This window comes from Procambarus clarkii, chromosome 27 (assembly GCF_040958095.1).
Source record: "Procambarus clarkii isolate CNS0578487 chromosome 27, FALCON_Pclarkii_2.0, whole genome shotgun sequence".
Lineage (NCBI taxonomy): Eukaryota > Metazoa > Arthropoda > Malacostraca > Decapoda > Cambaridae > Procambarus > Procambarus clarkii.
In genome coordinates this window covers 32,281,496-32,306,079 of record NC_091176.1, presented here as the reverse complement: position 1 = coordinate 32,306,079, position 24,584 = coordinate 32,281,496, and positions in this window count along the sequence as shown.

Sequence of the window (24,584 nt, the reverse complement as noted above, 5' to 3'; positions counted from 1 at the left end):
GATTTTTCGTACGAAACAAAATACAAGAAAACTTGCTTAAAATGCAATATTATGCGAAATTCTGAGATTTGAAGGCCAAATCACATATCGTGATACTACATGAAATAGTATCGAAATATTGGTAAAAATGAATATATTTGCGTAATATCAAACTACATGATTAACGTGAAAAAGTCACTATTTTACCATATTTGAGGATTTTACCTTCAAATCATAGAGCGAGGTTTCGTATTATTTAGTTCCAAGAAAATACATGACAATGTTGTTTCCAATACAAATGATAAAAAACAATGTGTTTTCATTAGAATTAACTATAATGTTCTTGATTTTCCGTTTATATTAACGAGGGAAGATGTACACGTAAAACCGCTCTAATCCAGCTGAAACGTCGATATATGCAATAAAAACCGAACTTCTCCCCTTTTCAATATCTTACTCAGTATTTTAACGAGAAACAACTAGATGATTGAAAATGAAGTATTTAAGGTTATTATCTAATCAATTATGTGTTTGCTTCATTTTTATCGTATATATATGAAGTAATACCCATGGACTGAAAATTCACAAAAACGTGGAAAACGGCAAAATATTGCCTAATTCGATGATATTTTGTTTAAATCACATGAAGGAAAAGGAGATGATAAACGTCAAAATATTGCTAAATTCGATGTTTTTTCGTACGAAACAAAATGCACGAAAACATGCTTAAAATGCAATATTATGCGAAATTCTGAGATTTCAAGGCCAAATCACATATCGTGATACAATATGAAATAGTATCGAAATATTGGTAAAAATGAATATATTTACGTAATATCAAACTACATGAAAAACGTGAAAAAAGTCACTATTTAACCATATTTGAGGATTTTAACTTCAAATCATAGAGCGAGGTTTCGTATTATTTAGATCCAAGAAAAGACATATGACAATGTTGTTTCCAATACAAATGATAAAAATCAATGTGTTTTCATTAGAATTAACTAAAATGTTCCTGATTTTCCGTTTATATTACCGATGGAAGATGTACACGTAAAACCGCTCTATTCCGGCTGAAACGTCGATATATGCAATAAAATCAGAACTTCTCCCCTTTTCAATATCTTACTCGGTATTTTAACGAGAAACAAATAGTTGATTGAAAATGAAGTATTTAAGGTTATTATCTAATCAATTATGTGTTTGCATCATTTTTATCGTATATATAATGAATTAATACCGATAGACTGAAAATTCACAAAAACGTGGAAAAACGGCAAAATATTGCCTAATTCGATGATATTTTGTTTAAATCAAATAAAGGAAAAGGGGATGATAAACGTCGAAATATTGCTAAATTCGATAATTTTTCGTACGAAACAAAATGCAAGAAAACTTGCTTAAAATGCAATATTATGCGAAATTCTGAGATTTGAAGGCCAAACCACATATCGTGATACTACATGAAATAGTATCGAAATATTGGTAAAAATGAATATATTTGCGTAATATCAAACTACATGATTAACGTGAAAAAGTCACTATTTTACCATATTTGAGGATTTTACCTTCAAATCATAGAGCGAGGTTTCGTATTATTTAGTTCCAAGAAAAGACATGACAATGTTGTTTCCAATACAAATGATAAAAAAACAATGTGTTTTCATTAGAATTAACTATAATGTTCTTGATTTACCGTTTATATTAACGATGGAAGATGTACACGTAAAACCGCTCTAATCCAGCTGAAACGTCGATATATGCAATAAAAACCGAACTTCTCCCCTTTTCAATATCTTACTCAGTATTTTAACGAGAAACAACTAGAAGATTGAAAATGAAGTATTTAAGGTTATTATCTAATCAATTATGTGTTTGCCTCATTTTTATCGTATATATATGAATTAATACCCATGGACTGAAAATTCACAAAAACGTGGAAAACGGCAAAATATTGCCTAATTCGATGATATTTTGTTTAAATCACATGAAGAAAAAGGGGATGATAAACGTCAAAATATTGCTAAATTCGATGATTTTTCGTACGAAACAAAATGCAAGAAAACTTGCTTAAAATGCAATATGCGAAATTCTGAGATTTCAAGGCCAAATCACATATCGTGATACTACATGAAATAGTATCGAAATATTGGTAAAAATGAATATATTTGCGTAATATCAGACTACATGATTAACCTGAAAAAGTCACTATTTTACCATATTTGAGGATTTTACCTTCAAATCATAGAGCGAGGTTTCGTATTATTTAGTTCCAAGAAAAGACATGACAATGTTGTTTCCAATACAAATGATAAAAAACAATGTGTTTTCATTAGAATTAACTATAATGTTCTTGATTTTCCGTTTATATTAACGAGGGAAGATGTGCACGTAAAACCGCTGTAATCCAGTTGAAACGTCGATATATGCAATAAAAACCGAACTTCTCCCCTTTTCAATATCTTACTCAGTATTTTAACGAGAAACAACTAGATGATTGAAAATGAAGTATTTAAGGTTATTATCTAATCAATTATGTGTTTGCCTCATTTTTATCGTATATATATGAATTAATACCCATGGACTGCAAATTCACAAAAACGTGGAAAACGGCAAAATATTGCCTAATTCGATGATATTTTGTTTAAATCACATGAAGAAAAAGGGGATGATAAACGTCAAAATATTGCTAAATTCGATGATTTTTCGTACGAAACAAAATGCAAGAAAACTTGCTTAAAATGCAATATTATGCGAAATTCTGAGATTTCAAGGCCAAATCACATATCGTGATACTACATGAAATAGTATCGAAATATTGGTAAAAAATGAATATATTTGCGTAATATCAAACTACATGATTAAACGTGAAAAAGTCACTATTTTACCATATTTGAGGATTTTACCTTCAAATCATAGAGCAAGGTTTCGTATTATTTAGTTCCAAGAAAAGACATATGACAATTTTTTTTCCAATACAAATGATAAAAAAACAATGTGTTTTCATTTGAATTAACTAAAATGTTCCTGATTTTCCTTTTATATTACCGATGGAAGATGTACACGTAAAACCGCTCTATTCCGGCTGAAACGTCGATATATGCAATAAAAACAGAACTTCTCCCCTTTTCAATATCTTACTCAGTATTTTAACGAGAAACAAATAGTTGATTGAAAATGAAGTATTTAAGGTTACTATCTAATCAATTATGTGTTTGCATCATTTTTATCGTATATATAATGAATTAATACCCATAGACTGAAAATTCACAAAAACGTGGAAAAACGGCAAAATATTGCCTAATTCGATGATATTTTGATTAAATCAAATAAAGGAAAAGGGGATGATAAACGTCAAAATATTGCTAAATTCGATGATTTTTCGTATGAAACACAATGCAAGAAAACTTGCTTAAAATGCAATATTATGCGAAATTCTGAGATTTAAAGGCCAAATCACATATCGTGATACTACATGAAATAGTATCGAAATATTGGTAAAAATGAATGTATTTACGTAATATCAAACTACATGAAAAACGTGAAAAAAGTCACTATTTAACCATATTTGAGGATTTTAACTTCAAATCATAGAGCGAGGTTTCGTATTATTTAGATCCATGAAAAGACATATGACAATGTTGTTTCCAATACAAATGAAAAAAATCAATGTGTTTTCATTAGAATTAACTAAAATGTTCCTGATTTTCCGTTTATATTACCGATGGAAGATGTACACGTAAAACCGCTCTAATCCGGCTTCAACGTCGATATATGCAATTAAAACCGAACTTCTCCCCTTTTCAATATCTTACTCAGTATTTTAACGAGAAACAAATAGATGATTGCAATGAAGTATTTAAGGTTATTATCTAATCAATTATGTGTTTGCATGATTTTTATCGTATATATATGAATTAATACCCATGGACTGAAAATTCACACAAACGTGGAAAACGGCAAAATATTGCCTAATTCGATGATATTTTGTTTAAATCACATTAAGGAAAAGGAGATGATAAACGTCAAAATATTGCTAAATTCGATGTTTTTTCGTACGAAACAAAATGCACGAAAACATGCTTAAAATGCAATATTATGCGAAATTCTGAGATTTGAAGGCCAAATCACATATCGTGATACTACATGAAATAGTATCGAAATATTGGTAAAAATGAATATATTTACGTAATATCAAACTACATGAAAAACGTGAAAAAAGTCACTATTTAACCATATTTGAGGATTTTAACTTCAAATCATAGAGCGAGGTTTCGTATTATTTAGATCCAAGAAAAGACATATGACAATGTTGTTTCCAATACAAATGATAAAAATCAATGTGTTTTCATTAGAATTAACTAAAATGTTCCTGATTTTCCGTTTATATTACCGATGGAAGATGTACACGTAAAACCGCTCTATTCCGGCTGAAACGTCGATATATGCAATGAAATCAGAACTTCTCCCCTTTTCAATATCTTACTCAGTATTTTAACGAGAAACAAATAGTTGATTGAAAATGAAGTATTTAAGGTTATTATCTAATCAATTATGTGTTTGCATCATTTTTATCGTATATATAATGAATTAATACCCATGGACTGAAAATTCACAAAAACGTGGAAAAACGGCAAAATATTGCCTAATTCGATGATATTTTGTTTAAATCTAATAAAGGAAAAGGGGATGATAAACGTCAAAATATTGCTAAATTCGATGATTTTTCGTACGAAACAAAATGTAAGAAAACTTGCTTAAAATGCAATATTATGCGAAATTCTGAGATTTCAAGGCCAAATCACATATCGTGATACTACATGAAATAATATCGAAATATTGTTAAAAATGAATATATTTACGTAATATCAAACTACATGAAAAACGTGAAAAAGTCACTATTTAACCATATTTGAGGATTTTAACTACAAATCATAGAGCGAGGTTTCGTATTATTTTGATCCAAGAAAAGACATATGACAATGTTGTTTCCAATAGAAATGATAAAAATCAATGTGTTTTCATTAGAATTAACTAAAATGTTTCTGATTTTCCGTTTATATTACTGGTAGAAGATGTACACGAAAATCGCTCTATTCCGGCTGAAACGTCGATATATGCAATAAAAACAGAACTTCCCCCCTTTTCAATATCTTACTCAGTATTTTAACGAGAAACAAATAGTTGATTGAAAATGAAGTATTTTAGGTTTTTATCTAATCAATTATGTGTTTGCATAATTTTTATCGTATATATAATGAATTAATACCCATAGACTGAAAATTCACAAAAACGTGGAAAAACGGCAAAATATTGCCTAATTCGATGATATTTTGTTTAAATCAAATAAAGGAAAAGGGGATGATAAACGTCAAAATATTGGTAAATTCGATGATTTTTCGTACGAAACAAAATGCAAGAAAACTTGCTTAAAATGCAATATTATGCGAAATTCTGAGATTTGAAGGCCAAATCACATATCGTGATACTACATGAAATAGTATCGGAATATTGGTAAAAATGAATATATTTGCCTAATACCAAACTTCATGATTAACGTGAAAAAGTCACTATTTTACCATATTTGAGGATTTTACCTTCAAATCATAGAGCGAGGTTTCGTATTATTTAGTTACAAGAAAAGACATGACAATGTTGTTTCCAATACAAATGATAAAAAAACAATGTGTTTTCATTAGAATTAACTATAATGTTCTTAATTTACCGTTTATATTAACGATGGAAGATGTACACGTAAAACCGCTCTAATCCAGCTGAAACGTCGATATATGCAATAAAAACCGAACTTCTCCCCTTTTCAATATCTTACTCAGTATTTTAACGAGAAACAACTAGAAGATTGAAAATGAAGTATTTAAGGTTATTATCTAATCAATTATGTGTTTGCCTCATTTTTATCGTATATATATGAATTAATACCCATGGACTGAAAATTCACAAAAACGTGGAAAACGGCAAAATATTGCCTAATTCGATGATATTTTGTTTAAATCACATGAAGAAAAAGGGGATGATAAACGTCAAAATATTGCTAAATTCGATGATTTTTCGTACGAAACAAAATGCAAGAAAACTTGCTTAAAATGCAATATGCGAAATTCTGAGATTTCAAGGCCAAATCACATATCGTGATACTACATGAAATAGTATCGAAATATTGGTAAAAATGAATATATTTGCGTAATATCAGACTACATGATTAACCTGAAAAAGTCACTATTTTACCATATTTGAGGATTTTACATTCAAATCATAGAGCGAGGTTTCGTATTATTTAGTTCCAAGAAAAGACATGACAATGTTGTTTCCAATACAAATGATAAAAAACAATGTGTTTTCATTAGAATTAACTATAATGTTCTTGATTTTCCGTTTATATTAACGAGGGAAGATGTGCACGTAAAACCGCTCTAATCCAGTTGAAACGTCGATATATGCAATAAAAACCGAACTTCTCCCCTTTTCAATATCTTACTCAGTATTTTAACGAGAAACAACTAGATGATTGAAAATGAAGTATTTAAGGTTATTATCTAATCAATTATGTGTTTGCCTCATTTTTATCGTATATATATGAATTAATACCCATGGACTGCAAATTCACAAAAACGTGGAAAACGGCAAAATATTGCCTAATTCGATGATATTTTGTTTAAATCACATGAAGAAAAAGGGGATGATAAACGTCAAAATATTGCTAAATTCGATGATTTTTCGTACGAAACAAAATGCAAGAAAACTTGCTTAAAATGCAATATTATGCGAAATTCTGAGATTTCAAGGCCAAATCACATATCGTGATACTACATGAAATAGTATCGAAATATTGGTAAAAAATGAATATATTTGCGTAATATCAAACTACATGATTAAACGTGAAAAAGTCACTATTTTATCATATTTGAGGATTTTACCTTCAAATCATAGAGCAAGGTTTCGTATTATTTAGTTCCAAGAAAAGACATATGACAATTTTTTTCCAATACAAATGATAAAAAAACAATGTGTTTTCATTTGAATTAACTAAAATGTTCCTGATTTTCCTTTTATATTACCGATGGAAGATGTACACGTAAAACCGCTCTATTCCGGCTGAAACGTCGATATATGCAATAAAAACAGAACTTCTCCCCTTTTCAATATCTTACTCAGTATTTTAACGAGAAACAAATAGTTGATTGAAAATGAAGTATTTAAGGTTACTATCTAATCAATTATGTGTTTGCATCATTTTTATCGTATATATAATGAATTAATACCCATAGACTGAAAATTCACAAAAACGTGGAAAAACGGCAAAATATTGCCTAATTCGATGATATTTTGATTAAATCAAATAAAGGAAAAGGGGATGATAAACGTCAAAATATTGCTAAATTCGATGATTTTTCGTATGAAACACAATGCAAGAAAACTTGCTTAAAATGCAATATTATGCGAAATTCTGAGATTTAAAGGCCAAATCACATATCGTGATACTACATGAAATAGTATCGAAATATTGGTAAAAATGAATGTATTTACGTAATATCAAACTACATGAAAAACGTGAAAAAAGTCACTATTTAACCATATTTGAGGATTTTAACTTCAAATCATAGAGCGAGGTTTCGTATTATTTAGATCCATGAAAAGACATATGACAATGTTGTTTCCAATACAAATGAAAAAAATCAATGTGTTTTCATTAGAATTAACTAAAATGTTCCTGATTTTCCGTTTATATTACCGATGGAAGATGTACACGTAAAACCGCTCTAATCCGGCTTAAACGTCGATATATGCAATTAAAACCGAACTTCTCCCCTTTTCAATATCTTACTCAGTATTTTAACGAGAAACAAATAGATGATTGCAATGAAGTATTTAAGGTTATTATCTAATCAATTATGTGTTTGCATGATTTTTATCGTATATATATGAATTAATACCCATGGACTGAAAATTCACACAAACGTGGAAAACGGCAAAATATTGCCTAATTCGATGATATTTTGTTTAAATCACATTAAGGAAAAGGAGATGATAAACGTCAAAATATTGCTAAATTCGATGTTTTTTCGTACGAAACAAAATGCACGAAAACATGCTTAAAATGCAATATTATGCGAAATTCTGAGATTTGAAGGCCAAATCACATATCGTGATACTGCATGAAATAGTATCGAAATATTGGTAAAAATGAATATATTTACGTAATATCAAACTACATGAAAAACGTGAAAAAAGTCACTATTTAACCATATTTGAGGATTTTAACTTCAAATCATAGAGCGAGGTTTCGTATTATTTAGATCCAAGAAAAGACATATGATAATGTTGTTTCCAATACAAATGATAAAAATCAATGTGTTTTCATTAGAATTAACTAAAATGTTCCTGATTTTCCGTTTATATTACCGATGGAAGATGTACACGTAAAACCGCTCTATTCCGGCTGAAACGTCGATATATGCAATGAAATCAGAACTTCTCCCCTTTTCAATATCTTACTCAGTATTTTAACGAGAAACAAATAGTTGATTGAAAATGAAGTATTTAAGGTTATTATCTAATCAATTATGTGTTTGCATCATTTTTATCGTATATATAATGAATTAATACCCATGGACTGAAAATTCACAAAAACGTGGAAAAACGGCAAAATATTGCCTAATTCGATGATATTTTGTTTAAATCTAATAAAGGAAAAGGGGATGATAAACGTCAAAATATTGCTAAATTCGATGATTTTTCGTACGAAACAAAATGTAAGAAAACTTGCTTAAAATGCAATATTATGCGAAATTCTGAGATTTCAAGGCCAAATCACATATCGTGATACTACATGAAATAATATCGAAATATTGTTAAAAATGAATATATTTACGTAATATCAAACTACATGAAAAACGTGAAAAAGTCACTATTTAACCATATTTGAGGATTTTAACTACAAATCATAGAGCGAGGTTTCGTATTATTTTGATCCAAGAAAAGACATATGACAATGTTGTTTCCAATAGAAATGATAAAAATCAATGTGTTTTCATTAGAATTAACTAAAATGTTTCTGATTTTCCGTTTATATTACTGGTAGAAGATGTACACGAAAATCGCTCTATTCCGGCTGAAACGTCGATATATGCAATAAAAACAGAACTTCCCCCCTTTTCAATATCTTACTCAGTATTTTAACGAGAAACAAATAGTTGATTGAAAATGAAGTATTTTAGGTTATTATCTAATCAATTATGTGTTTGCATAATTTTTATCGTATATATAATGAATTAATACCCATAGACTGAAAATTCACAAAAACGTGGAAAAACGGCAAAATATTGCCTAATTCGATGATATTTTGTTTAAATCAAATAAAGGAAAAGGGGATGATAAACGTCAAAATATTGGTAAATTCGATGATTTTTCGTACGAAACAAAATGCAAGAAAACTTGCTTAAAATGCAATATTATGCGAAATTCTGAGATTTGAAGGCCAAATCACATATCGTGATACTACATGAAATAGTATCGGAATATTGGTAAAAATGAATATATTTGCCTAATACCAAACTTCATGATTAACGTGAAAAAGTCACTATTTTACCATATTTGAGGATTTTACCTTCAAATCATAGAGCGAGGTTTCGTATTATTTAGTTACAAGAAAAGACATGACAATGTTGTTTCCAATACAAATGATAAAAAAACAATGTGTTTTCATTAGAATTAACTATAATGTTCTTAATTTACCGTTTATATTAACGATGGAAGATGTACACGTAAAACCGCTCTAATCCAGCTGAAACGTCGATATATGCAATAAAAACCGAACTTCTCCCCTTTTCAATATCTTACTCAGTATTTTAACGAGAAACAACTAGAAGATTGAAAATGAAGTATTTAAGGTTATTATCTAATCAATTATGTGTTTGCCTCATTTTTATCGTATATATATGAATTAATACCCATGGACTGAAAATTCACAAAAACGTGGAAAACGGCAAAATATTGCCTAATTCGATGATATTTTGTTTAAATCACATGAAGAAAAAGGGGATGATAAACGTCAAAATATTGCTAAATTCGATGATTTTTCGTACGAAACAAAATGCAAGAAAACTTGCTTAAAATGCAATATGCGAAATTCTGAGATTTCAAGGCCAAATCACATATCGTGATACTACATGAAATAGTATCGAAATATTGGTAAAAATGAATATATTTGCGTAATATCAGACTACATGATTAACCTGAAAAAGTCACTATTTTACCATATTTGAGGATTTTACATTCAAATCATAGAGCGAGGTTTCGTATTATTTAGTTCCAAGAAAAGACATGACAATGTTGTTTCCAATACAAATGATAAAAAACAATGTGTTTTCATTAGAATTAACTATAATGTTCTTGATTTTCCGTTTATATTAACGAGGGAAGATGTGCACGTAAAACCGCTCTAATCCAGTTGAAACGTCGATATATGCAATAAAAACCGAACTTCTCCCCTTTTCAATATCTTACTCAGTATTTTAACGAGAAACAACTAGATGATTGAAAATGAAGTATTTAAGGTTATTATCTAATCAATTATGTGTTTGCCTCATTTTTATCGTATATATATGAATTAATACCCATGGACTGCAAATTCACAAAAACGTGGAAAACGGCAAAATATTGCCTAATTCGATGATATTTTGTTTAAATCACATGAAGAAAAAGGGGATGATAAACGTCAAAATATTGCTAAATTCGATGATTTTTCGTACGAAACAAAATGCAAGAAAACTTGCTTAAAATGCAATATTATGCGAAATTCTGAGATTTCAAGGCCAAATCACATATCGTGATACTACATGAAATAGTATCGAAATATTGGTAAAAAATGAATATATTTGCGTAATATCAAACTACATGATTAAACGTGAAAAAGTCACTATTTTACCATATTTGAGGATTTTACCTTCAAATCATAGAGCAAGGTTTCGTATTATTTAGTTCCAAGAAAAGACATATGACAATTTTTTTCCAATACAAATGATAAAAAAACAATGTGTTTTCATTTGAATTAACTAAAATGTTCCTGATTTTCCTTTTATATTACCGATGGAAGATGTACACGTAAAACCGCTCTATTCCGGCTGAAACGTCGATATATGCAATAAAAACAGAACTTCTCCCCTTTTCAATATCTTACTCAGTATTTTAACGAGAAACAAATAGTTGATTGAAAATGAAGTATTTAAGGTTACTATCTAATCAATTATGTGTTTGCATCATTTTTATCGTATATATAATGAATTAATACCCATAGACTGAAAATTCACAAAAACGTGGAAAAACGGCAAAATATTGCCTAATTCGATGATATTTTGATTAAATCAAATAAAGGAAAAGGGGATGATAAACGTCAAAATATTGCTAAATTCGATGATTTTTCGTATGAAACACAATGCAAGAAAACTTGCTTAAAATGCAATATTATGCGAAATTCTGAGATTTAAAGGCCAAATCACATATCGTGATACTACATGAAATAGTATCGAAATATTGGTAAAAATGAATGTATTTACGTAATATCAAACTACATGAAAAACGTGAAAAAAGTCACTATTTAACCATATTTGAGGATTTTAACTTCAAATCATAGAGCGAGGTTTCGTATTATTTAGATCCATGAAAAGACATATGACAATGTTGTTTCCAATACAAATGAAAAAAATCAATGTGTTTTCATTAGAATTAACTAAAATGTTCCTGATTTTCCGTTTATATTACCGATGGAAGATGTACACGTAAAACCGCTCTAATCCGGCTTAAACGTCGATATATGCAATTAAAACCGAACTTCTCCCCTTTTCAATATCTTACTCAGTATTTTAACGAGAAACAAATAGATGATTGCAATGAAGTATTTAAGGTTATTATCTAATCAATTATGTGTTTGCATGATTTTTATCGTATATATATGAATTAATACCCATGGACTGAAAATTCACACAAACGTGGAAAACGGCAAAATATTGCCTAATTCGATGATATTTTGTTTAAATCACATTAAGGAAAAGGAGATGATAAACGTCAAAATATTGCTAAATTCGATGTTTTTTCGTACGAAACAAAATGCACGAAAACATGCTTAAAATGCAATATTATGCGAAATTCTGAGATTTGAAGGCCAAATCACATATCGTGATACTACATGAAATAGTATCGAAATATTGGTAAAAATGAATATATTTACGTAATATCAAACTACATGAAAAACGTGAAAAAAGTCACTATTTAACCATATTTGAGGAATTTTAACTTCAAATCATAGAGCGAGGTTTCGTATTATTTAGATCCAAGAAAAGACATATGACAATGTTGTTTCCAATACAAATGATAAAAATCAATGTGTTTTCATTAGAATTAACTAAAATGTTCCTGATTTTCCGTTTATATTACCGATGGAAGATGTACACGTAAAACCGCTCTATTCCGGCTGAAACGTCGATATATGCAATGAAATCAGAACTTCTCCCCTTTTCAATATCTTACTCAGTATTTTAACGAGAAACAAATAGTTGATTGAAAATGAAGTATTTAAGGTTATTATCTAATCAATTATGTGTTTGCATCATTTTTATCGTATATATAATGAATTAATACCCATGGAATGAAAATTCACAAAAACGTGGAAAAACGGCAAAATATTGCCTAATTCGATGATATTTTGTTTAAATCTAATAAAGGAAAAGGGGATGATAAACGTCAAAATATTGCTAAATTCGATGATTTTTCGTACGAAACAAAATGTAAGAAAACTTGCTTAAAATGCAATATTATGCGAAATTCTGAGATTTCAAGGCCAAATCACATATCGTGATACTACATGAAATAATATCGAAATATTGTTATAAATGAATATATTTACGTAATATCAAACTACATGAAAAACGTGAAAAAGTCACTATTTAACCATATTTGAGGATTTTAACTACAAATCATAGAGCGAGGTTTCGTATTATTTTGATCCAAGAAAAGACATATGACAATGTTGTTTCCAATAGAAATGATAAAAATCAATGTGTTTTCATTAGAATTAACTAAAATGTTTCTGATTTTCCGTTTATATTACTGGTAGAAGATGTACACGAAAATCGCTCTATTCCGGCTGAAACGTCGATATATGCAATAAAAACAGAACTTCCCCCCTTTTCAATATCTTACTCAGTATTTTAACGAGAAACAAATAGTTGATTGAAAATGAAGTATTTTAGGTTATTATCTAATCAATTATGTGTTTGCATAATTTTTATCGTATATATAATGAATTAATACCCATAGACTGAAAATTCACAAAAACGTGGAAAAACGGCAAAATATTGCCTAATTCGATGATATTTTGTTTAAATCAAATAAAGGAAAAGGGGATGATAAACGTCAAAATATTGGTAAATTCGATGATTTTTCGTACGAAACAAAATGCAAGAAAACTTGCTTAAAATGCAATATTATGCGAAATTCTGAGATTTGAAGGCCAAATCACATATCGTGATACTACATGAAATAGTATCGGAATATTGGTAAAAATGAATATATTTGCCTAATACCAAACTTCATGATTAACGTGAAAAAGTCACTATTTTACCATATTTGAGGATTTTACCTTCAAATCATAGAGCGAGGTTTCGTATTATTTAGTTCCAAGAAAAGACATGACAATGTTGTTTCCAATACAAATGATAAAAAAACAATGTGTTTTCATTAGAATTAACTATAATGTTCTTAATTTACCGTTTATATTAACGATGGAAGATGTACACGTAAAACCGCTCTAATCCAGCTGAAACGTCGATATATGCAATAAAAACCGAACTTCTCCCCTTTTCAATATCTTACTCAGTATTTTAACGAGAAACAACTAGAAGATTGAAAATGAAGTATTTAAGGTTATTATCTAATCAATTATGTGTTTGCCTCATTTTTATCGTATATATATGAATTAATACCCATGGACTGAAAATTCACAAAAACGTGGAAAACGGCAAAATATTGCCTAATTCGATGATATTTTGTTTAAATCACATGAAGAAAAAGGGGATGATAAACGTCAAAATATTGCTAAATTCGATGATTTTTCGTACGAAACAAAATGCAAGAAAACTTGCTTAAAATGCAATATGCGAAATTCTGAGATTTCAAGGCCAAATCACATATCGTGATACTACATGAAATAGTATCGAAATATTGGTAAAAATGAATATATTTGCGTAATATCAGACTACATGATTAACCTGAAAAAGTCACTATTTTACCATATTTGAGGATTTTACCTTCAAATCATAGAGCGAGGTTTCGTATTATTTAGTTCCAAGAAAAGACATGACAATGTTGTTTCCAATACAAATGATAAAAAACAATGTGTTTTCATTAGAATTAACTATAATGTTCTTGATTTTCCGTTTATATTAACGAGGGAAGATGTGCACGTAAAACCGCTGTAATCCAGTTGAAACGTCGATATATGCAATAAAAACCGAACTTCTCCCCTTTTCAATATCTTACTCAGTATTTTAACGAGAAACAACTAGATGATTGAAAATGAAGTATTTAAGGTTATTATCTAATCAATTATGTGTTTGCCTCATTTTTATCGTATATATATGAATTAATACCCATGGACTGCAAATTCACAAAAACGTGGAAAACGACAAAATATTGCCTAATTCGATGATATTTTGTTTAAATCACATGAAGAAAAAGGGGATGATAAACGTCAAAATATTGCTAAATTCGATGATTTTTCGTACGAAACAAAATGCAAGAAAACTTGCTTAAAATGCAATATTATGCGAAATTCTGAGATTTCAAGGCCAAATCACATATCGTGATACTACATGAAATAGTATCGAAATATTGGTAAAAAATGAATATATTTGCGTAATATCAAACTACATGATTAAACGTGAAAAAGTCACTATTTTACCATATTTGAGGATTTTACCTTCAAATCATAGAGCAAGGTTTCGTATTATTTAGTTCCAAGAAAAGACATATGACAATTTTTTTTCCAATACAAATGATAAAAAAACAATGTGTTTTCATTTGAATTAACTAAAATGTTCCTGATTTTCCTTTTATATTACCGATGGAAGATGTACACGTAAAACCGCTCTATTCCGGCTGAAACGTCGATATATGCAATAAAAACAGAACTTCTCCCCTTTTCAATATCTTACTCAGTATTTTAACGAGAAACAAATAGTTGATTGAAAATGAAGTATTTAAGGTTACTATCTAATCAATTATGTGTTTGCATCATTTTTATCGTATATATAATGAATTAATACCCATAGACTGAAAATTCACAAAAACGTGGAAAAACGGCAAAATATTGCCTAATTCGATGATATTTTGATTAAATCAAATAAAGGAAAAGGGGATGATAAACGTCAAAATATTGCTAAATTCGATGATTTTTCGTATGAAACACAATGCAAGAAAACTTGCTTAAAATGCAATATTATGCGAAATTCTGAGATTTAAAGGCCAAATCACATATCGTGATACTACATGAAATAGTATCGAAATATTGGTAAAAATGAATGTATTTACGTAATATCAAACTACATGAAAAACGTGAAAAAAGTCACTATTTAACCATATTTGAGGATTTTAACTTCAAATCATAGAGCGAGGTTTCGTATTATTTAGATCCATGAAAAGACATATGACAATGTTGTTTCCAATACAAATGAAAAAAATCAATGTGTTTTCATTAGAATTAACTAAAATGTTCCTGATTTTCCGTTTATATTACCGATGGAAGATGTACACGTAAAACCGCTCTAATCCGGCTTAAACGTCGATATATGCAATTAAAACCGAACTTCTCCCCTTTTCAATATCTTACTCAGTATTTTAACGCGAAACAAATAGATGATTGCAATGAAGTATTTAAGGTTATTATCTAATCAATTATGTGTTTGCATGATTTTTATCGTATATATATGAATTAATACCCATGGACTGAAAATTCACACAAACGTGGAAAACGGCAAAATATTGCCTAATTCGATGATATTTTGTTTAAATCACATTAAGGAAAAGGAGATGATAAACGTCAAAATATTGCTAAATTCGATGTTTTTTCGTACGAAACAAAATGCACGAAAACATGCTTAAAATGCAATATTATGCGAAATTCTGAGATTTGAAGGCCAAATCACATATCGTGATACTACATGAAATAGTATCGAAATATTGGTAAAAATGAATATATTTACGTAATATCAAACTACATGAAAAACGTGAAAAAAGTCACTATTTAACCATATTTGAGGATTTTAACTTCAAATCATAGAGCGAGGTTTCGTATTATTTAGATCCAAAAAAAGACATATGACAATGTTGTTTCCAATACAAATGATAAAAATCAATGTGTTTTCATTAGAATTAACTAAAATGTTCCTGATTTTCCGTTTATATTACCGATGGAAGATGTACACGTAAAACCGCTCTATTCCGGCTGAAACGTCGATATATGCAAAGAAATCAGAACTTCTCCCCTTTTCAATATCTTACTCAGTATTTTAACGAGAAACAAATAGTTGATTGAAAATGAAGTATTTAAGGTTATTATCTAATCAATTATGTGTTTGCATCATTTTTATCGTATATATAATGAATTAATACCCATGGACTGAAAATTCACAAAAACGTGGAAAAACGGCAAAATATTGCCTAATTCGATGATATTTTGTTTAAATCTAATAAAGGAAAAGGGGATGATAAACGTCAAAATATTGCTAAATTCGATGATTTTTCGTACGAAACAAAATGTAAGAAAACTTGCTTAAAATGCAATATTATGCGAAATTCTGAGATTTCAAGGCCAAATCACATATCGTGATACTACATGAAATAATATCGAAATATTGTTAAAAATGAATATATTTACGTAATATCAAACTACATGAAAAACGTGAAAAAGTCACTATTTAACCATATTTGAGGATTTTAACTACAAATCATAGAGCGAGGTTTCGTATTATTTTGATCCAAGAAAAGACATATGACAATGTTGTTTCCAATAGAAATGATAAAAATCAATGTGTTTTCATTAGAATTAACTAAAATGTTTCTGATTTTCCGTTTATATTACTGGTAGAAGATGTACACGAAAATCGCTCTATTCCGGCTGAAACGTCGATATATGCAATAAAAACAGAACTTCCCCCCTTTTCAATATCTTACTCAGTATTTTAACGAGAAACAAATAGTTGATTGAAAATGAAGTATTTTAGGTTATTATCTAATCAATTATGTGTTTGCATAATTTTTATCGTATATATAATGAATTAATACCCATAGACTGAAAATTCACAAAAACGTGGAAAAACGGCAAAATATTGCCTAATTCGATGATATTTTGTTTAAATCAAATAAAGGAAAAGGGGATGATAAACGTCAAAATATTGGTAAATTCGATGATTTTTCGTACGAAACAAAATGCAAGAAAACTTGCTTAAAATGCAATATTATGCGAAATTCTGAGATTTGAAGGCCAAATCACATATCGTGATACTACATGAAATAGTATCGGAATATTGGTAAAAATGAATATATTTGCCTAATACCAAACTTCATGATTAACGTGAAAAAGTCACTATTTTACCATATTTGAGGATTTTACCTTCAAATCATAGAGCGAGGTTTCGTATTATTTAGTTCCAAGAAAAGACATGACAATGTTGTTTCCAATACAAATGATAAAAAAACAATGTGTTTTCATTAGAATTAACTATAATGTTCTTAATTTACCGTTTATATTAACGATGGAAGATGTACACGTAAAACCGCTCTAATCCAGCTGAAACGTCGATATATGCAATAAAAACCGAACTTCTCCCCTTTTCAATATCTTACTCAGTATTTTAACGAGAAACAACTAGAAGATTGAAAATGAAGTATTTAAGGTTATTATCTAATCAATTATGTGTTTGCCTCATTTTTATCGTATATATATGAATTAATACCCATGGACTGAAAATTCACAAAAACGTGGAAAACGGCAAAATATTGCCTAATTCGATGATATTTTGTTTAAATCACATGAAGAAAAAGGGGATGATAAACGTCAAAATATTGCTAAATTCGATGATTTTTCGTACGAAACAAAATGCAAGAAAACTTGCTTAAAATGCAATATGCGAAATTCTGAGATTTCAAGGCCAAATCACATATCGTGATACTACATGAAATAGTATCGAAATATTGGTAAAAATGAATATATTTGCGTAATATCAGACTACATGATTAACCTGAAAAAGTCACTATTTTACCATATTTGAGGATTTTACCTTCAAATCATAGAGCGAGGTTTCGTATTATTTAGTTCCAAGAAAAGACATGACAATGTTGTTTCCAATACAAATGATAAAAAACAATGTGTTTTCATTAGAATTAACTATAATGTTCTTGATTTTCCGTTTATATTAACGAGGGAAGATGTGCACGTAAAACCGCTCTAATCCAGTTGAAACGTCGATATATGCAATAAAAACCGAACTTCTCCCCTTTTCAATATCTTACTCAGTATTTTAACGAGAAACAACTAGATGATTGAAAATGAAGTATTTAAGGTTATTATCTAATCAATTATGTGTTTGCATGATTTTTATCGTATATATATGAATTAATACCCACGGACTGAAAATTCACACAAACGTGGAAAACGGCAAAATATTGCCTAATTCGATGATATTTTGTTTAAATCACATTAAGGAAAAGGAGATGATAAACGTCAAAATATTGCTAAATTCGATGTTTTTTCGTACGAAACAAAATGCACGAAAACATGCTTAAAATGCAATATTATGCGAAATTCTGAGATTTGAAGGCCAAATCACATATCGTGATACTACATGAAATAGTATCGAAATATTGGTAAAAATGAATATATTTACGTAATATCAAACTACATGAAAAACGTGAAAAAAGTCACTATTTAACCATATTTGAGGATTTTAACTTCAAATCATAGAGCGAGGTTTCGTATTATTTAGATCCAAGAAAAGACATATGACAATGTTGTTTCCAATACAAATGATAAAAATCAATGTGTTTTCATTAGAATTAACTAAAATGTTTCTGATTTTCCGTTTATATTACTGGTAGAAGATGTACACGAAAATCGCTCTATTCCGGCTGAAACGTCGATATATGCAATAAAAACAGAACTTCTCCCCTTTTCAATATCTTACTCAGTATTTTAACGAGAAACAAATAGTTGATTGAAAATGAAGTATTTTAGGTTATTATCTAATCAATTATGTGTTTGCATCATTTTTATCGTATATATAATGAATTAATACCCATAGACTGAAAATTCACAAAAACGTGGAAAAACGGCAAAATATTGCCTAATTCGATGATATTTTGTTTAAATCAAATAAAGGAAAAGGGGATGATAAACGTCAAAATATTGGTAAATTCGATGATTTTTCGTACGAAACAAAATGCAAGTAAACTTGCTTAAAATGCAATATTATGCGAAATTCTGAGATTTGAAGGCCAAATCACATATCGTGATACTACATGAAATAGTATCGGAATATTGGTAAAAATGAATATATTTGCCTAATACCAAACTTCATGATTAACGTGAAAAAGTCACTATTTTACCATATTTGAGGATTTTACCTTCAAATCATAGAGCGAGGTTTCGTATTATTTAGTTCTAAGAAAAGACATATGACAATGTTGTTTCCAATACAAATGATAAAAAACAATGTGTTTTCATTAGAATTAACTAAAATGTTCCTGATTTTCCGTTTATATTACCGATGGAAGATGTACACGAAAACCGCTCTATTCCGGCTGAAACGTCGATATATGCAATAAAATCAGAACTTCTCCCCCTTTCAATATCATACTCAGTATTTTAACGAGAAAGAAATAGATGATTGAAAATGAAGTATTTAAGGTTATTATCTAATCAATTATGTGTTTGCATCATTTTTATCGTATATATAATGAATTAATACCCATAGACTGAAAATTCACAAAAACGTGAAAACGGCAAAATATTGCCTAATTCGATGATATTTTGTTTAAATCACATAAAGGAAAAGGGGATGATAAACGTCAAAATATTGCTAAATTCGATGATTTTTCGTACGAAACAAAATGTAAGAAAACTTGCTTAAAATGCAATATTATGCGAAATTCTGAGATTTCAAGGCCAAATCACATATCGTGATACTACATGAAATAATATCGAAATATTGTTAAAAATGAATATATTTACGTAATATCAAACTACATGAAAAACGTGAAAAAGTCACTATTTAACCATATTTGAGGATTTTAACTACAAATCATAGAGCGAGGTTTCGTATTATTTTGATCCAAGAAAACACATATGACAATGTTGCTTCCAATACAAATGATAAAAATCAATGTGTTTTCATTAGAATTAACTAAAATGTTTCTGATTTTCCGTTTATATTACTGGTAGAAGATGTACACGAAAATCGCTCTATTCCGGCTGAAACGTCGATATATGCAATAAAAACAGAACTTCTCCCCTTTTCAATATCTTACTCAGTATTTTAACGAGAAACAAATAGTTGATTGAAAATGAAGTATTTTAGGTTATTATCTAATCAATTATGTGTTTGCATCATTTTTATCGTATATATAATGAATTAATACCCATAGACTGAAAATTCACAAAAACGTGGAAAAACGGCAAAATATTGCCTAATTCGATGATATTTTGTTTAAATCAAATAAAGGAAAAGGGGATGATAAACGTCAAAATATTGGTAAATTCGATGATTTTTCGTACGAAACAAAATGCAAGTAAACTTGCTTAAAATGCAATATTATGCGAAATTCTGAGATTTGAAGGCCAAATCACATATCGTGATACTACATGAAATAGTATCGGAATATTGGTAAAAATGAATATATTTGCCTAATACCAAACTTCATGATTAACGTGAAAAAGTCACTATTTTACCATATTTGAGGATTTTACCTTCAAATCATAGAGCGAGGTTTCGTATTATTTAGTTCTAAGAAAAGACATATGACAATGTTGTTTCCAATACAAATGATAAAAAACAATGTGTTTTCATTAGAATTAACTAAAATGTTCCTGATTTTCCGTTTATATTACCGATGGAAGATGTACACGAAAACCGCTCTATTCCGGCTGAAACGTCGATATATGCAATAAAATCAGAACTTCTCCCCCTTTCAATATCATACTCAGTATTTTAACGAGAAAGAAATAGTTGATTGAAAATGAAGTATTTAAGGTTATTATCTAATCAATTATGTGTTTGCATCATTTTTATCGTATATATATGAATTAATACCCATGGACTGAAAATTCACAAAAACGTGGAAAACGGCAAAATATTGCCTAATTCGATGATATTTTGTTTAAACCACATGAAGAAAAAGAGGATGATAAACGTCAAAATACTGCTAAATTCGATGATTTTTCGTACGAAACAAAATGCAAGAAAACTTGCTTAAAATGCAATATTATGCGAAATTCTGAGATTTGAATGCCAAATCACATATCGTGATACTACATGAAATAGTATCGGAATATTGGTAAAAATGAATATATTTGCCTAATGTCAAACTACATGATTAACGTGAAAAAGTCACTATTTTACCATATTTGAGGATTTTTCCTTCAAATCTTAGAGCGAGGTTTCGTATTATTTATATCCAAGAAAAGACATATGACAATGTTGTTTCCAATACAAATGATAAAAATCAATGTGTTTTCATTAGAATTAACTAAAATGTTCCTGATTTTCCGTTTATATTACCGATGGAAGATGTACACGAAAACCGCTCTATTCCGGCTGAAACGTCGATATATGCTATAAAATCAGAACTTCTCCCACTTTCAATATCTTACTCAGTATTTTAACGAGAAAGAAACAGTTGATTGAAAATGAAGTATTTAAGGTTATTATCTAATCAATTATGTGTTTGCATCATTTTTATCGTATATATAATTAATTAATACCCATAGATTGAAAATTCACAAAAACGTGGAAAAACGGCAAAATATTGCCTAATTCGATGATATTTTGTTTAAATCACATAAAGGAAAAGGAGATGATAAACGTCAAAATATTGGTAAATTCGATGATTTTTCGTACGAAACAAAATGCAAGAAAATTTGTTTAAAATGCAATATTATGCGAAATTCTGAGATTTGAAGGCCAAATTACATATCGTGATACTACATGACATAGTATCGAAATATTGGTAAAAATTAATATATTTACGTAATATCAAACTACATGAAAAACGTGAAAAAAGTCACTATTTAACCATATTTGAGGATTTTAACTTCAAATCATAGTGCGAGGTTTCGTATTATTTAGATCCAAGAAAAGACATATGACAATGTTGTTTCCAATACAAATGATAAAAATCAATGTGTTTTCATTAGAATTAACTAAAATGTTGCTGATTTTCCGTTTATATTATCGATGGAAGATGTACACGAAAACCGCTCCATTCCGGCTGAAACGTCGATATATGCTATAAAATCAGAACTTCTCCCACTTTCAATATCTTACTCAGTATTTTAACGAGAAAGAAATAGTTGATTGAAAATGAAGTATTTAAGGTTATTATCTAATCAATTATGTGTTTGCATCATTTTTATCGTATATATAATGAATTAATACCCATAGACTGAAAATTCACAAAAACGTCGAAAAACGGCAAAATATTGCCTAATTCGATGATATTTTGTTTAAATCAAATAAAGGAAAAGGGGATGATAAACGTCAAAATATTGGTAAATTCGATGATTTTTCGTACGAAACAAAATGCAAGAAAACTTGCTTAAAATGCAATATTAGGCGAATTCTGAGATTTGAAGGCCAAATCACATATCGTGATACTACATGAAATAGTATCGAAATATTGGTGAAAAATGAATATAGTTGCGTAATATCAAACTACATGATTAACGTGAAAAAGTCACTATTTTATCATATATGAGGATTTTACCTTCAAATCATAGAGCGAGGTTTCGTATTATTTAGTTCCAAGAAAAGACATATGACAATGTTGTTTCCAATACAAATGATAAAAATCAATGTGTTTTCATTAGAATTAACTAAAATGTTACTGATTTTTCGTTTATATTATCGATGGAATTTGTACACGAAAACCGCTCTATTCCGGCTGAAACCTCGATATATGCTATAAAATCAGAACTTGTCCCATTTTCAATATCTTACTCAGTATTTTAACGAGAAATAAATAGTTGATTGAAAATGAAGTATTTAAGGGTATTATCTAATCAATTATGTGTTTGCATCATTTTTATCGTATATATAATGAATTAATACCCATAGACTGAAAATTCATAAAAACGTGGAAAAACGGCAAAATATTGCCTAATTCGATGATATTTTGTTTAAATCAAATAAAGGAAAAGGGGATGATAAACGTCAAAATATTGGTAAATTCGATGATTTTTCGTACGAAACAAAATGCAAGAAAACTTGCTTAAAATGCAATATTATGCGAAATTCTGAGATTTGAAGGCCAAATCACATATCGTGATACTACATTAGTATCGGAATATTGGTAAAAATTAATATATTTGCCTAATATCAAACTACATGATTAACGTGAAAAAGTCACTATTTTACCATATTTGAGGATTTTTCCTTCAAATCATAGAGCGAGGTTTCGTATTATTTATATCCAATAAAAGACATATGACAATGTTGTTTCCAATACAAATGATAAAAATCAATGTGTTTTCATTAGAATTAACTAAAATGTTCCTGATTTTCCATTTATATTACCAATGGAAGATGTACACGTAAAACCGCTCTATTCCGGCTGAAACGTCGATATATGCAATAAAAACAGAACTTCTCCCCTTTTCAATATCTTACTCAGTATTTTAACGAGAAAGAAATAGTTGATTGAAAATGAAGTATTTAAGGTTATTATCTAATCAATTATGTGTTTGCATCATTTTTATCGTATATATAATGAATTAATACCCATAGACTGAAAATTCACAAAAACGTCGAAAAACGGCAAAATATTGCCTAATTCGATGATATTTTGTTTAAATCAAATAAAGGAAAAGGGGATGATAAACGTCAAAATATTGGTAAATTCGATGATTTTTCGTACGAAACAAAATGCAAGAAAACTTGCTTAAAATGCAATATTAGGCGAATTCTGAGATTTGAAGGCCAAATCACATATCGTGATACTACATGAAATAGTATCGAAATATTGGTGAAAAATGAATATAGTTGCGTAATATCAAACTACATGATTAACGTGAAAAAGTCACTATTTTATCATATTTGAGGATTTTACCTTCAAATCATAGAGCGAGGTTTCGTATTATTTAGTTCCAAGAAAAGACATATGACAATGTTGTTTCCAATACAAATGATAAAAATCAATGTGTTTTCATTAGAATTAACTAAAATGTTACTGATTTTTCGTTTATATTATCGATGGAATTTGTACACGAAAACCGCTCTATTCCGGCTGAAACCTCGATATATGCTATAAAATCAGAACTTGTC